This window comes from Nicotiana tabacum, chromosome 16 (genome assembly GCF_000715075.1).
Source record: "Nicotiana tabacum cultivar K326 chromosome 16, ASM71507v2, whole genome shotgun sequence".
NCBI lineage: Eukaryota > Viridiplantae > Streptophyta > Magnoliopsida > Solanales > Solanaceae > Nicotiana > Nicotiana tabacum.
Genome location: NC_134095.1, coordinates 87,828,997 through 87,845,455, shown reverse-complemented (window position 1 = coordinate 87,845,455; position 16,459 = coordinate 87,828,997).

The following is a 16,459-nucleotide window of genomic DNA, read 5'->3' as shown; positions in this document are numbered from 1 at the left end:
TGCCGTTGAAGGGCCGAATCTGCGAGGCCGCAGATGCAGTTTGGGTCTTTTAAGTGACTTCCGCAGGAGCGGACTAATGGCCGCAAATGTGGTACCACAGAAGCGGTTATGGGACCGCAGATGCGAAAAGGACTGGGCAGAATGTATATATTCCTTCCTTCGCGATTTTTGAAGGGTTTAACCATTTTTGAACTCGGAATTGGGAGCTTTGGGCGATTTTGAAGAGAGAAATCAAAGAGACTTCGTTGAGGAAAGGATTTTGGACTTAAAACACATTATACGGTATAATTTCATGAATTAAGGCTGTAATTAATGAGATTAAAGGGCTGAAAATGGAGGATTAGGGCTTGAGTTTAAAAGGCCTTTAATGGAGGATTTGAGGGGTCATTTGAATTCCGATTTTGTTATTCTTGATATGTATGGACTCGTGAGAAGATGAGGAATCTATTAATGTAATAATTTCTGAGTTTGGAGAAGTGGGCTCGGGGCTCGGGTTTTTGCTAATTTCGAGATTTGTGGTATTTTTCGATTGTTTTTGCTTGGGCTTTGTTCCCTTAGAATATTGTGATGTAGTCGTTCTGTAACTGAGGGTACAAAACCCCGGTATTTGACTTGATTTGATAAGAGCGGTGACGCACATGCTAGGTGATGAGCGTGCACCGGTAGGGATTGTGACTTGGTCCGTCCCATAGCGACTATTAAGCCACGTATTTGATTTCGAAATCTTACATTATTCCATATTTCAGTCTTTTATACTGTATTATGGGTTGTATGCCATGTTTGGGGCCTTGTGTCGACCTGTAGAAACCCTTAGGGGCATTTTGACTGTTCTTCCTCACTTTACTTGTTAAAAATCATATCCTCAGTCATGTTTTTACTTGTTTAAATGATTAAAGCTGGTTTTATCACTCTATTCCTAAATGTGAGGATTGTTTGGGCTAAGATCCCTACCTTCTATTGTTGTGCCAGAGAGGCTGTGAGGTTAATGACTGAGAGAGGTTGAGAACCCAATTGTAAGGATATTATATGTATATATCATGGATCGGGCTTCACGCCACAGCGATACTTATATGGATCGGGCTACACGCCACAGCGATATGACGCTTGGACTGTAGGAGACCCTCCGAAGTCTGCACACCCCCAGTGAGCGTAGTCGACTATAAATATATGTATCGGGCCGCACGCCGTACAGGTTACTATGATTCTAATATTATGAGGTTATAAGTGAGTCGAGTGCTGAGAGTGAGTACTGTGTGACGAGAGTTGAGTCACGAGTGACTGAGAGGCTGCCCGAAGGACCATATTCTGAGTGATTTCTTGCCCGATGTGCCTTGTTATGTTGTTTTCACTATTTCACTCTTCCTTTGAACTAAGCCTCTGTGGGGAAATACTGTTAAGTATATGATTTCAAGTTTTAAACTGAAAGTGTGGATCTTATGACGAAACTGGTTTTAAACTGGAAGTTGAGCTATAATCTTGTTGCTATTTTCAGTTGAATGATTTTAAACTGCTCGTTACTACTTTCAGTCTTTATTTATTTTAGTTACTTACTGAGTTGGCGTACTCACATTATTCTCTGCACCTTGTGTGCAGATCTAGGTGCCCGAGGGGCAGAGTGAGAGCTTTCTACTGATTTAGTGTTCGTCGGAGATTACAAGGTAGCTGCATGGTGTCCGCAGCCCTGTCTTCTCCTCTCTATCTAGTTTATTTTCACATTTCCTAGACTTGATGTACTAGATGTTCAGTTATGTATTATAGGTTCTAGACTCGTGACACCAGATTGTTGGGGTTGTGTAGTATCTGCTATTTTGATTTTCCCTATTTAAAACTTGAGCTAGAAAATTGCTTTATGTTAATAGCAAATGGATTGTGGTTGTAGATTTGTCGGCTTGCCTAGTAATGTGATAGGCGCCATCACGACCTGTATTTGGGGTCGTGACAAGTTGGTATTAGATCCTAGGTTACACAGGTCTCGCGAGTCATGAGCTGATTTAGTAGAGTCTCGCGGATCGGTACAAAGACGTTTGTATTTATCCTCGGGAGGCTGCAGAACCTTTAGGAAAAACTTTACATTCTTGGAACTCTTGTCATGCGAACTTGTTGATCCGAGAACTCATTTCTGCTTCTCATGAGTTACCGCTCCATTTCCCCCATTTCTGCTTCGTTATGCTTCGTTATCCGTGTTTGGGAGTATCGGGTTGGTCGGATCAAGTCCGGAATGAGTTTGGTGAAGTTTGAGACACGTAGTCTCTTTTAAGAAGGCTTAAGTTGGAAAAAGTCAATCTGATATTGGCTTATGTGTTAGAGGGCTCGAATGTGAGTTCATATGGTTCGGTTAGCTTCGGGAGGCAATTTGTGACTTAGGAGCGTGATCGAAATAGGTTTTGGAGGTTCGGAGTAGAATTAGGCTTGAATTTGCGAAGTTGATATTTAAGTGATTTCCGGTTGATAGGAGAGATTTTGATATAAGGGTCGGAATGGAATTCCGAGAGTTGCAGTAGCTTTGTCGTATCATTTGGGATGTGTGTGTAAAATTTCAGGTTATTCGGACGAGGTTTGGTTGGGTTTTTTATCAAAAATGTATTTCGGAAGATTTTAGAAACTTAGACTTAAATCCGATGTGATTTGGTAGATTTGATGTTGTTTGAGGTGTTTTGATGATTAGAACAAGTTTGAATAAGGTATTGGGTTATGATGGTGCTTTTGGTTGAGGTCACGGGTGTCACACCTCCTTTTTACTACACCCCATAAAAGGAATAAATATATGGGAGTTTTTCCAATTAAAGGACAATCGAAGCGGAATTTGTTTAAAGATTCAGAGTCGCCACTTGGGATAATTTATGGTGTCCTAAGTCACCGGTTTAAAGTCCCGAATCGAGGAAGTTTACTCTATTTATGGTCTGCAAACACAGAAATCCGGGTAAGGAATTCTGTTAACCCGGGAGAAGGTGTTAGGCATTCCCGAGTTTCGTGGTTCTAGCACGGTCGCTTTTGATTATACTTGGCTTACAAAATTTTTTACTTACTCATTTTGGAACTTATGTGCTTTCACCTCTTAACCGCTTTTAAATTAAAAAAAACTATCTTGAACTGAGTCACGCGTACGTGTACCCATTTGTTTGGCACGTCAAAAATCATGTCACGCGAACGTGTCCACAATTAATAACGCTTATTATTATTAAAAAAGTTTAGCCGAAGTTACGCGAACGTATACTCCGATTTTGTTTTTTAGAAAACATAATCGTGTCACGCGAACGTGTATACAATCACGATATGGAATTGAATGATACCTTGAACAAGTTAGGAATTTGGTGCATTAGAGTAGCTTCTTAGCGTTCAAGAACCATGGCTTGAAGACCGATTCCTCTAGGTGTGGAAGGATTCATAAAAGCCCATCTTAATGCCTAATGAAATCACTATCCATGAAATCAAACTAGGTTGTGAAAGCAAGACCAATTGAGCCCAAGACATGAAACTTATTTTAAATTAAGATTCGAATCAACCTTACTAATTATGAACCTGTGTTTGATAATATCAGATACTTTAATCACGAAAATAAATTTTGGGCTAGCAACGAGCCCACTTAATTCGATACCTGGTCACATTATCTACTTGACTCGAATTTCTGGGCTCAAGGCCTAAGTGTTCGAGTCCATGCCCAGGTCTTTATTTGGGCCACCCGTAACTTAGCCCAATTCATGCGCGCATTACTACAGAAATCGACGTTTGAGGTACAAGCTCAACCAAGCAATCATATCTCATGGGAATCCAAGAAAATATTAAGACCCTAAATCATGCTGAACTGTTTTTGAATCCATAACCAAGGACATGATCAAATATCCTATACCAAATGACTACAACCTGATTTCCAAAAAAAGCTAAAATTCGATTGGGAAATGATTTAAGAAGCTCACAATTTCATATGTTTTCAGAAACATGCTTACGCAACAGAACTATGATAAAGGCTATCTGGGGAATCACCACTACTAGAATAACCCAACTCAAACAAAATGCAACACAAGGAAATGATTCTTGTCGAAATTAAAACCTACACTACAGCAATCCGAACACAAGTATTATAGGTGAACTTCTGATCAAATCTAACATTAAAATAACAAGTTAAAATCTAAATATATTCTGAAAGTGCACTGTCCATATAGTACAGTTCAAATAATTAAAACCAAGGCAATAAGGGAAACACAGTTAGTCTTTAAAGGATGGGGGCTGGCGTTCAGCCTAATTCTCATTCATCCATAGGTCCAAATTGATTACATAACTCTAACAAGCAATTCACTCGTTAGTGAGATCCAAGAAGTACCTGGTTTCAACAAAGTAACAAAGAAATCAGGCCCAAAATGAGGAAGGAACAGTAACAGTAAGTTAGCAGCAAAGGGAATCACACAATAGCTCTCGAGTCAAACTAAGCTTCAGCTTTTGCAAACCACACACCCAGGGATTCCAAGACAGGTCTCTTATTTGGACAGCAAGATCAAGAATGAAAACAAATAGTCCAGTAGTGCAGGAATTCTGATGTATTTTAGAATGTTTTCAGCAACTTTAAACTAAGCAATGCAGGAAATTTTTTTGGTCTTTTTTCAGAGTTCAAAACTTTAGGGATTTCTTAACTCTTGGATCTGCCTTGAAAGGCAAGAAAAGCTGCCTTTAAGGCAAGCTATTAGGGCAGACTTAGTTTTGCACTTTGCCCCTTTTTGAATTTTCATTATAGCTAAGATACCCTTATAAAAAAATAGAAAATCATAACCAACCCCTTCCCCAGCTTCCTAGAAGCTTCCTAGTCTGCTATAGCAAGATTCCCTTAGGCCAATTCCCTAGACTACCCCTCGAACCTTGATTATTTACTCTAGGAACCCAACCTAGCAGAACCCCTGTTGATACTAGATGTCACACCTCCTTTTTACCTTCGCCCGTAGGGGTGTAGGGGGTGTTTTCCAATTAAAGGACAATCGAAACGGGATTTGTTTATTTATTTTAGAGTTGCCACTTGGGAGATTTATGGTGTCCCAAGTCACCGGTTTAATCCCGAATTGAGGAAAAGAATGACTCTGTATTACAGTCCGCGAACCAGAAATCCGGATAAGGAATTCTATTAACCCGGGAGAAGGTGTTAGGCATTCCCGAGATCCGTGGTTCTAGCACGGTCGCTCAACTGTCATATTCGGCTTATTTATCTTATTTTTATACATGTTGAACCTGTATGCAAATTTCACTTTTACTGCTTTTATTATTATTATTTTTAACGAGAATTGCAACGTCATGAAAACACATCTCAAACCACGTTACATCAACGCACCCGTGGTTATTGACACATTTCGACTCCGTTGAGATTTGGATTTGGGTCACATAAATGTGCACCCGAGTTTAAGAAAGTAAATTATTAAAAGCGCGCCTAAAATGGCCAGCACATTATTATTTTGGGGAAAACCGTGAAATTCGCTAAACGGCCCGTCCCGAAATCTAAGTATTTTAATATATACATTTAACGAAGGCCCCGCGATCTTTGTATTTTTTATTTGGCGAGGCTCGTCTCGTTTTATTATTAAAGGAAAACCTAAAGTAAACTAGGATTTTCTATTTAGTTTTATTGTCTCTAAATAATAAAAAAACTTAGTTAATTTATGAACTACTATATTTAAAAACCTGCGTGTTTAAAAAAATTCCCAATTTTGGGGCCTTTGATCAAAGCATCGGGCTAGCAAGCATATTAGTGGACTAAAGGGAGGTGGGCTTGTTACCAAATTTGAATGATCCATACAATTGGGCAACGGTATAGCCCAGACTACTCATATTAACTTTAAACGATCCTGAATGAAGTTTCTAAGCCATTAGTTTAATACCAATTCACTAATTCATTACCTATTGTAATTAAAACGAATTAATAATGCACCGAAAGCAGGTAAGCAACTCGTAAAATGATTTTGTATTTCCAAAACATGCAATTGATACTCCAACTCTGTTTTTAACTAACGGATCAGCCAACATCTTATGCCACTGCCATACTAACATCTAGTTCGACATTTACATGACTGCTATTACCAATTTGAACAACGGCCATTAATGCAAGCACAATATCACAGGTTCCAAAATAGAATGCTAATTCCAGTTATTTTCTAGCTTTAAGTGTTTAAACAGAACAAACACACTAAACTAACTATAGCTAATGCCTACAGTCAATGCTTTAACCAAATTCCAATACTATTTACATTTTACACTTTCCTTTTCCTTTCAATTGATGTAGTACTTTCCTGAATTAGCAATTGGCATAAAAAACTGATATTCAGAACTAGTCGAACATAATCCAACAATCCAGTAATCTAACAGTCACAGTCCAGATTAATTTAACAGTCCAACAAGCTCATTTTTAACTACAGGAATCAGTTACTAGATGCTAACATGTTTCAGTATGAACTATATTAAAAAAATATCTCATACAAATCCATTTCAGTCCACTTACTACATACTAACAGGGATCTACCGATCATCAGTGACTGAAGAATTTAAATACACAAGTCATATAGAAACCAAAGCAGAATTTCAACTCTTCACGTACATTCAAACTTCATGTTTTCAGCTTACAAATGCCAAAGTTACAGCTGTGTACCTGGAAGTTGAAATACGAGTAAGAATGAAAGGAGGTCAGCTACAGCAGATAATAGTAACATCAGCAGGTTGACCAATCCAACAGGGTTCAAAAACGACAATAAGAGAATTTTCAGAAAACAAATGACACCAGAGAATCCAAGAATCAACCCAGCAATCAATAAACCCAAGCAAATAACCAATCAACTCAGTCGAACAAACCAGATTCAACTTGAAATCATATTCTTGGACCTTTCAAGCTTCAGTTACTGAACAATACCAAGAAAACGTAAGCTATTTTAATCCTAGATGAACTAGAATCAGAAAACTTCCTCAATGGAACAATAATATTTTTTTTAGAATTTCTTGCCTGTTTCTCTTCCTCTATCTTTTACTCTCTCTTTTCAGATTACTTTCTCAATCCCCCTTAACTCTGTCCTATGTCCCTCCACTTATACCCAAACACTGACCTTGCCAGCCCTCAAGAGCACTCAGGCGGAATTAAGAAACTAATTTTGCCCATGAACTTCTTTAGAACTCCACTAGAGTATGTTTTTTTCCATTATCCCTTGTCTTTTCCTTATTTAATGTTCAAGCAGGTATGGGAAACATATTTTAATCAATCCTTTTTAAGCCTCCCCATACCATTTTGTTTTGTTACCCACTAACACATTAGATTAATGGTTAATTAAGTACTTTATTGACAACCCACTCAAACTAAATCATTTCTCCAAATTTTGAATCCCAAATTACCCCTGAAATTACTGTGATTTACTGTCCTAGTCCAATCCTCTATACCTCATCAGCTATAACCAATTTCCTTAATCAAAATCAAATAGCAACTCAAACTACATAGATTAGATCAAATAGCAAACTGATATTAAACTGTTAAGATGCACATATATATGGGAATAACTGACTACATTCACAATTTTAAACCAAACCTGGGCAAAATGACTGATCACTGTAAACGCACTGAATCGACCAACAAACTGAACTCATATGCAAAAAATGATGAACAACAAAGAAAAGGGAACCAGACATCACACAAAATGAAGCAATTCGAACCCATAATAACAGAAAACACTCATAATTCTGAATTAGCCTTAAACACAAAATGTAGGGACCCTGAGGATATACTGAATAGAGCCCTGAGGCTGAGAACAAATCACTCGACACCAAACAACTTGACGAGAACTACTAAACTACAAACATGAATGGTTTAATCGACGAAACTATTTATGACATACGTTAATCAACTGAAGAAAACTGGACCAACAAAAAGGTCCAAAAGAGGAGGAAGAACTACTTGACAAAAATGACGAATTAATCTGTCGAAACAACAACAAAGAAAAAGGAAAACAAAAGAAATACCTCGAAATTTCAGACCAAACGAATTCGTCCTACTCGAAGCTTCAACTTGATTCTGAAGACGAGATGGACCTTAATCGAGTGTTCTCGACTGAGAACACATGACTAAGGTCTATTACGACCTCAGTTTTCTACTGTGTATCAATCCCCTAGCTTGGTTCTTTTAGGGTTCGTCGATTTGACTTCAAATTCGAAAGTATCCAGTTTGATTCGAATGATGGTGGTGCTAGATTAGGGACGAGGGAGGTTGGGTGGTCAAGTGGTGTTAATTTGGGATTAATTAGACGAAATAGGGTTCCGGTCCGATTTTTGATCTAATATTCGAAGCAAACGGCTGGGATTCGAGGGATAAGGGTTAGGGATTCAGACTGAGGGGGTCAAAGTGGTTTAGGGGTGTGAGTTTGGTGGTCACCGGCATTTGTCCCGCCGGGTTTACGGCAAAGGTATTTGGTGGCGGCTAGGGTTTTGAGGGTCGTCTCTGAGGGGTCAGAGGGAGACGATGGGGCGAGGGGCGGTTTGGTTTGGGGGCGTGGGGTGAGGTTTTAGGAATATATAGTGGGCTGGGGATTTGATCTTGGCCGTTGGATCATTCACGATCAACGGCCTGAATTACTTCACTAATGAGAAACGACGTCGTTTGGTTTTGTGAGGGGATCGGGTTAGACCGGGTACAGGGAATGGGTTAAAAATGGGTTATGGGAGGGGTGATCTGGACCGTTCGATCAAAACAAATCAATGGCTTGGATTTATTGTCCAGATACGACGTCGTTTGGATATATCTGGAGACAGACTGGATTGGGGCGGGTGTTGGGCTGATTTTTTGGGTAAGAACTGGGTTGTGGCCAATTTGGCCTGGTCCGGTTCCCATTTTGTTTCTTTTTCTTCTTTTTCTTTTATTTCCTAATTAATAAAACTAAAATCCTAAATATTTTGTTTCTTTTTCTTCTTTTTCTTTTTTTTCCTAATTAATAAAACTAAAATCCTAAATATTTTGTTTCTTTTTCTTCTTTTTCTTTTATTTCCTAATTAATAAAACTAAAATTCTAAATTGAATTATAAACCAAATTTAAAATACTAATTAATTCCTAATAACAATTATCACACACAATACCAACTAAAATAAAATCACACAATTGGAGATTAAATGCAAAGTACATATTTTTATGATTTTCATTCTCGCAAATCCAAATATCGTTTAATTAATTCCTAATTGTAAAATTAAATCCTAAATGCACATGCAACACATATTTTTGTATCTTTCTTAATTAAAGTAAAAAATAAACATGCACAGACAAGTACAAATAAATCACAAGCAACACAATACTATTTTATTTTGAATTTTTGGGAGTAGTTCTTGTAGGGCAAAAATCACGTGCTTACAGTTGCCCCTCTTTATTCGGAAACATGAAGAGTTTTCGTGCAAAGATAAAGTGAGCGGATACGAGCGATTTTTGTCTGTTCGGCTACTCCGTGTGAAGCATTTTGGAAATATTCGACCGAACCTCTGCTTCAAAGGTTTCCTACATATCCCTGGCTAAAAGGGAATCAGGTCAATGTAGTTCGGGAAGTTTTGGTAGCTGGGACTACCACGGAGCTGTGGTTTTAGTCTTACTGTTGTTGCTGTTGCTGCCGCTACTTACTGACCTCCTTATTACACCATGCTAAAAGAAAACAAGAAGCTAGACTAAACTATAGTCTATGAATTACAAAATCTTGTCTAGATCTTCAGTTTTGCTCTTGTGTCTCTTGTTGCTTTGATGTCTTGCTGACTGGTGTTTCCTCTAACGTTTCTTTCTTTCTGTCTTGACTCGTAGTCTTCTCTTGATTGTCGAATTTGAACTGCTTATTTCCTTCTTGTGAGCTTTGAATTATTTTTCCTTCGAAGCTTGAACTGCCTTCTTCTGGCTAGTGTTGCCTTCCTTCCGACTTCTGAACTTTAATTTATGCTGGGTATCTTTGTTGCAACCCTCCGCTCTCCGGGCGGGCTCCTGACTTCTGCTATGACTTAATAAGATAATACCTCCATTCTCCAGGCGGGCTCCTGACTTCAATAAACCTTAAAATATAACACCTCCATTCTCCAGGCGGGCTCCTGACTTCAACAACTTCTTAAAAATATAACACCTTCATTCTCCAGGAGGGCTCCTGACTTCGACTACTTCTTAAAAATATTACACCTCCATTCTCCAGGCGGGCTCCTAACTTCGACTACAACTTGAAAATATAACACCTCCATTCTCCAGGCGGGCTCCTGACTTCGACTACTCCTTAAAAATATAACTCCTCCATTCTCCAGGCGGGCTCCTGACTTCAACTACTTCTTAAAATATAATACCTCCATTCTCCAGGCGGGCTCCTTACTTCAACTACAACTTAAAAATATAACACCTCCATTCTCCAGGCGGGCTCCTGACTTCAACAACTTCTTACAAATATAACACCTCCATTCTCCAGGCGGGCTCCTGACTTCAACTACTTCTTAAAAATATAACACCTCCATTCTCCAGGCGGGCTCCTGACTTCAACTGCAACTAAAAAATGCGTTCTATTGCTGTTGTTCCTTCCTGCCTCTTGAACCATTTTCCTTCTAACTTGAATTATCTTCTTTCAGAATTGCTTCCCTCAAAATTGGTGTTTCATTCCTCTGAGAACTGTTGTGGATAACACCGGTGTTTAATTCAAAATATGTTATTTTCCTCCTTCAAAGACTACTTCCCTTAAAGCTGGTGTTTTCCTTCCTCTGGAACTACTTCTCTTAAGACTTGTGTTATCTTCCTCCCGAAATTGCTTTCTTTAAAACTTGTTTTGTCTTCTTCTGACTGCTGGGGATACCACTTTTCTCCAAACTTGTGTTATCTTCCTTCTTCCCCAAGTGGGTACCTGACTTCCAGAAAATTTTCAAAAATGAAAGAATATTTTCTGCCCCAGTTTGACAATCTTTCTTCTGGAATGTCTTTCTGTCATCAATAACATTTCTTGTCCCTGCTTAAAATCAAAGAGAATTTGTTAGTTTAAAACGTGGGGATGCTCCTACTGGGGACGGTTTTCCCTTTCGCTCTTTTCCATGCTCTGCGTTGTTCGACCATCTTGAAACTTGGCTCATAACTTTCGACCTTCTTGATGATTCTGTATTCACCAACCTCTCAACCATTGTTTTCCACCTTTGCTCCATACTGTCCCCGAAAACATAGACCAATCCATCATTTTGTCTTACAACGACGTCTTTCTCGTCCCATCACATTATCCTCGCATGTTTTATCCCCATTTACCTTGCACCATGTTGGCAACTGGTAGTTAGCTCTTAAAATCCTTTTTAAAAACAAACTACTATTGATCAAAAAGAAGTGGGAAACGATGAATTCGAAAGATAGAATAAGAAAAATCTTTCTGAATAATTGTTTAAAGAGAAAATAACTTATCTGAATGGTATAACCGATCTCAATGGTCATGTCGTGCATTTTTTGATAAATCAACCCAGTCTATTCACATCATTTAATCTTTCTAATGTCCCTACTTTGCATTTCAAAGGTCCCGCAACCCATCTTCTTTTGCCGAAACAACATCTTTATTTTGCTTGACGTCTCGACGGATCCTTTCCATCATGCTTATCTCGTTTGTTCCTTTTAATTCCTTGTCGCCTTATAGTGCCCTTCGAGGGGTTTTCACTAATAAGACTCTCTCATTTCTCTCAACTCTCGTTGCCTTATGGTGCTTGTGAAGGTTTTCACTGATAAGACTCTCTCATTTTATTTCTCTCAACTTTTGTCGCCTTATGGTGCCTGTGAAGGTTTTCACCGATAAGACTCTCTCATTTTCATTAATTTCCCTGCTTGGACCAGATTATTATCCTTATACGAATCACCTCTGTTTGATCGACTTGGCATCTCTCGAAAACTGATCAGAAGGTCTTTCTTTAGACCGTAATATGGGGTTTTGGATGGGATTAGAAAGAAAGGGTATCAAAGGCTCAAAATAATTTGACATGGGTTTAAAATTACAACCTTTGGAATCACATTTCTTATTACAAAACAACCTCTGCCCCAGTTTCTTGCTTGGGGATCTTTTGACTTTTATTTTACTATGACCGAGCCATAAAGCTGCCTACATACCTTTAACAGGGATCAGGTCAAACGTAGTTCACACCTGAATTTCCTTGTTGTTATATTTTTTCACTTTTTTTTTCTTTTTCTCTCTTTTTCGTTATTGATTCCAAAAGAGGGGTATGAAAGAAATAAATAAGGTTCAAAAAAGGGGAACAAAGGGTAAAGTGTTTAGATAGTAGAACAAATTGCCTTCGTCATTTCAATCTTCGAAATAATGCCAACTACAAACAATCAACAATTATACCAAAGAAATCATACATAATATCTTTTTACTGCATCAGAATTGATAGCCATGTCTATGCAATTTCCTTCGATATCTGTTAAACATAAAGCACCATTGGACAATACTCTGGTTACAATGAATGGTCCTTGCCAATTTGGGGCGAACTTGCCTTTTGCTTCAACCTGATGTGGAAGGATGTGTTTCATCACTTGCTGACCCACTTCAAATTTCTGGGGACGCACCTTTTTGTTGTATGCTCTTGCCATTCGTTTTTGATATAACTGGTCATGGCACACAGCTGCCAATCTCTTTTCATCAATCAAGTTCAACTGCTCCAAATGGGTTTTGACCCACTCATCATCATCAATCTCAGCCTCAGCGACAATCCAAAGGGATGGAATTTCAACTTCCGCAGGTATTACGGCTTTAGTTCCATATACCATCAAATAAGGAGTTGCCCCTACTGAAGTACGGACAGTAGTGCGATAACCCAACAATGCAAATGGTAATTTTTCATGCCATTGCCTAGAACCTTCTACCATTTTCCGAAGTATCTTCTTTATGTTTTTGTTGGCTGCCTCAACTGCTCCATTCGCCTTGGGACGATATGGGGTAGAATTGCGGTGTGTAATCTTAAACTGATATTAGCAATTGGCATAAAAAAACTGATATTCAGAATTAGTCGAACATAATCCAACGATCCAGTAATCTAACAGTCACAGTCCAGATTAATTTAACAGTCCAACAAGCTCATTTTTAACTACAGGAATCAGTTACCAGATGCTAACATGTTTCAGTATGAACTATATTAAAAAAATCTCTCATACAACTCCATTTCAGTCCACTTACTACATACTAACAGGGATCTACCTATCATCAGTGACTGAAGAATTTAAATACACAAGTCATATAGAAACCAAAGCGGAATTTCAACTCTTCACGTACATTCAAACTTCATGTTTTTAGCTTACAAATGCCAAAGTTACAGCTGTGTACCTAGAAGTTGAAATACGAGTAAGAAGGAAAGGAGGTCAGCTACAACAGATAACAGTAACATCAGCAGGTTGACCAATCCAGCAGGGTTCAACAACGACAATAAGAGAATTTTCAGAAAACAAATGACACCAGAGAATCCAAGAATCAACCCAGCAATAAATAAACCCAAGCAAATAACCAATCAACTCAGTCGAACAAACTAGATTCAACTTGAAATCATATTCTTGGACCTTTCAAGCTTCAGTTACTGAACAATACCAAGAAAACGTAAGCTATATTAATCCTAGATGAACTAGAATCAGAAAACTTCCTCAATGGAACAATAATATTTTTTTTTTAGAATTTCTTGTCTGTTTCTCTTCCTCTATCTTTTACTCTCTCTTTTCAGATTCCTTTCTCAATCCCCCTTAACTCTATCCTAAGTCCCTCCACTTATACCCAAACACTGACCTTGCCAGCCCTCAAGAGCACTCAGGCAGAATTAAGAAACTAATTCTGCCCATGATCTTCTTTAGATCTCCACTAGAGTATGTTTTTTTCCATTATCCCTTGTCTTTTCCTTATTTAATGTTCAAGAAGGTATGGGCAACATATTTTAATCAATCCCTTTTAAGCCTCCCCATACCATTATGTTTTGTTCCCCACTAACACATTAGATTAATGGTTAATTAAGTACTTTACTGACATCCCACTCAAACTAAACCATTTCTCCAAATTTTGAATTCCAAATTACCCCTGAAATTATTGTGATTTACTGTCCTAGTCCAATCCCATGTACCTCATTAGCTATAACCAATTTCCTTAATCAAAATCAAATAGCAACTCAAACTACATAGATTAGATCAAATAGCAAACTGATATTAAACTGTTAAGATGCACATATATATGGGAATAACTGACTACATTCACAATTTTAAACCAAACTTGGGCAAAATGACTGATCACTGTAAACGCACTGAATCGACCAACAAAATGAACTCATATGCAAAAAATGATGAACAACAAAGAAAAGGGAACCAAACATCACACAAAATGAAGCAATTCGAACCCATAATAACAGCAAACACACATAATTCTGAATTAGCCTTAAACACAAAATGTAGGGACCCTGAGGATATACTGAATGGAGCCCTGAGACTGAGAACAAATCAGTCGACACCAAACAACTTGACGAGAACTACTAAACTACAAACATGAACGGTTTAATCGACGAAACTATTTATGACATACGTTAATCAACAGAAGAAAATTGGACCAAGAAAAGGTCCAAAAGAGGAGGAAGAACTACTTGACAAAAATGACGAATTAATCAGTCGAAACAACAACAAAAGAAAAAGGAAAACAAAAAAATACCTCGAAATTTCAGACCAAACGAATTCATCCTACTCGAAGCTTCAACTTGATTCTGAAGCCGAGATGGACCTTAATCGAGTGTTCTCGATTGAGAACACACGACCAAGGTCTATTACGACCTCAGTTTTCTACTGTGTATCAATCCCCTAGCTTGGTTCTTTTAGGTTTCGTCGAGTTGACTTCAAATTCGAAAGCATCCAGCTTGATTCGAATGATGGTGGTGCTAGATTAGGGACGAGGGAGGTTGGGTGGTCAAGTGGTGTTAATTTGGGATTAATTAGACGAAATAGGGTTCCGGTCCAATTTTCGATCTAATATTCGAAGCAAACGGCTGGGATTCGAGAGATAAGGGTTAGGGATTCGGACTGAGGGGGTCAAAGTGGTTTAGGGGTGTGAGTTTGGTGGTCACCGGCATTGTTGCCGCCGGGTTTACGGCGAAGGGATTTGGTGGTGGGTAGGGTTTCGAGGGTCGTCTCTGAGGGGTCTGAGAGAGACGATGGGGCGAGGGGGGTTTGGTTTGGGGGCGTGGGGTGAGGTTTTAGGAATATATAGTGGGGTGGGGATTTGATCTTGGCCGTTAGATCATTCACGATCAACGGCCTGGATTACTTCACTAATGAGAAACGACGTCGTTTGGTTTTGTGAGGAGATCAGGTTAGACCGGGTACAAGGAATGGGTTAAAAATGGGTTGTGGGAGGGGTGATCTGGACTGTTCGATCAAAACAAATCAATGGCTTGGATTTATTGGCCAGATACGACGTCGTTTGGATATATCTGGAGACAGACTGGATTGGGGCGGGTATTGGGCTGATTTTAAGGGTAAGAACTGGGTTGTGGCCAATTTGGCCCGGTCCGGTTCCCATTTTGTTTCTTTTTCTTCTTTTTCTTTTATTTCCTAATTAATAAAACTAAAATCCTAAATATTTTGTTTCTTTTTCTTCTTTTTCTTTTATTTCCTAATTAATAAAACTAAAATCCTAAATATTTTGTTTCTTTTTCTTTTATTTCCTAATTATTCAAACTAAAATTCTAAATTGAATTATAAACCAAATTAAAAATACTAATTAATTCCTAATAACAATTATCACACACAATACCAACTAAAATAAAATCACACAATTGGAGATTAAATGCAAAGTACATATTTTTGTGATTTTCATTCTCGCAAATCCAAATATCGTTTAATTAATTCCTATTGTAAAATTAAATCCTAAATACACATGCAACACATATTTTTGTATCTTTCTTAATTAAAGTAAAAAATAAACATGCACAGACAAGTACAAATAAATCACAAGCAACACAAAACATATTTTATTTTGAATTTTTGGGAGTAGTTCTTCTAGGGCAAAAATCACATGCTCACAGCTGCCCCTCTTTGTTCGGAAACATGAAGAGTTTTCGTGCAAAGATAAAGTGAGCGGATACGAGCGATTTTTGTCCGTTCGGCTACTCCGTGTGAAGCATTTTTGAAAGATTCGACCGAACCTCTGCTTCAAAGGTTTACTACATATCCCTGGCTAAAAGGGAATCAGGTCAATGTAGTTCAGGAAGTTTTGGTAGCTGGGACTACCACGGAGCTGTGGTTTTACTCTTACTGTTGTTGCTGCGGCTGTCGCTACTTACTGACCTCCTTATTACACCATGCTAAAAGAAAACAAGAAGCTAGACTAAACTATAGTCTATGAATTACAAAATCTTGTCTAGATCTTCAGTCTTACCCTTGTGTCTCTTGTTGCTTTGATGTCTTGCTGACTGGTGTTTCCTCTGACGTTTCTTTCTTTCTGTCTTGACTCGTAGTCTTCTCCTGATTGT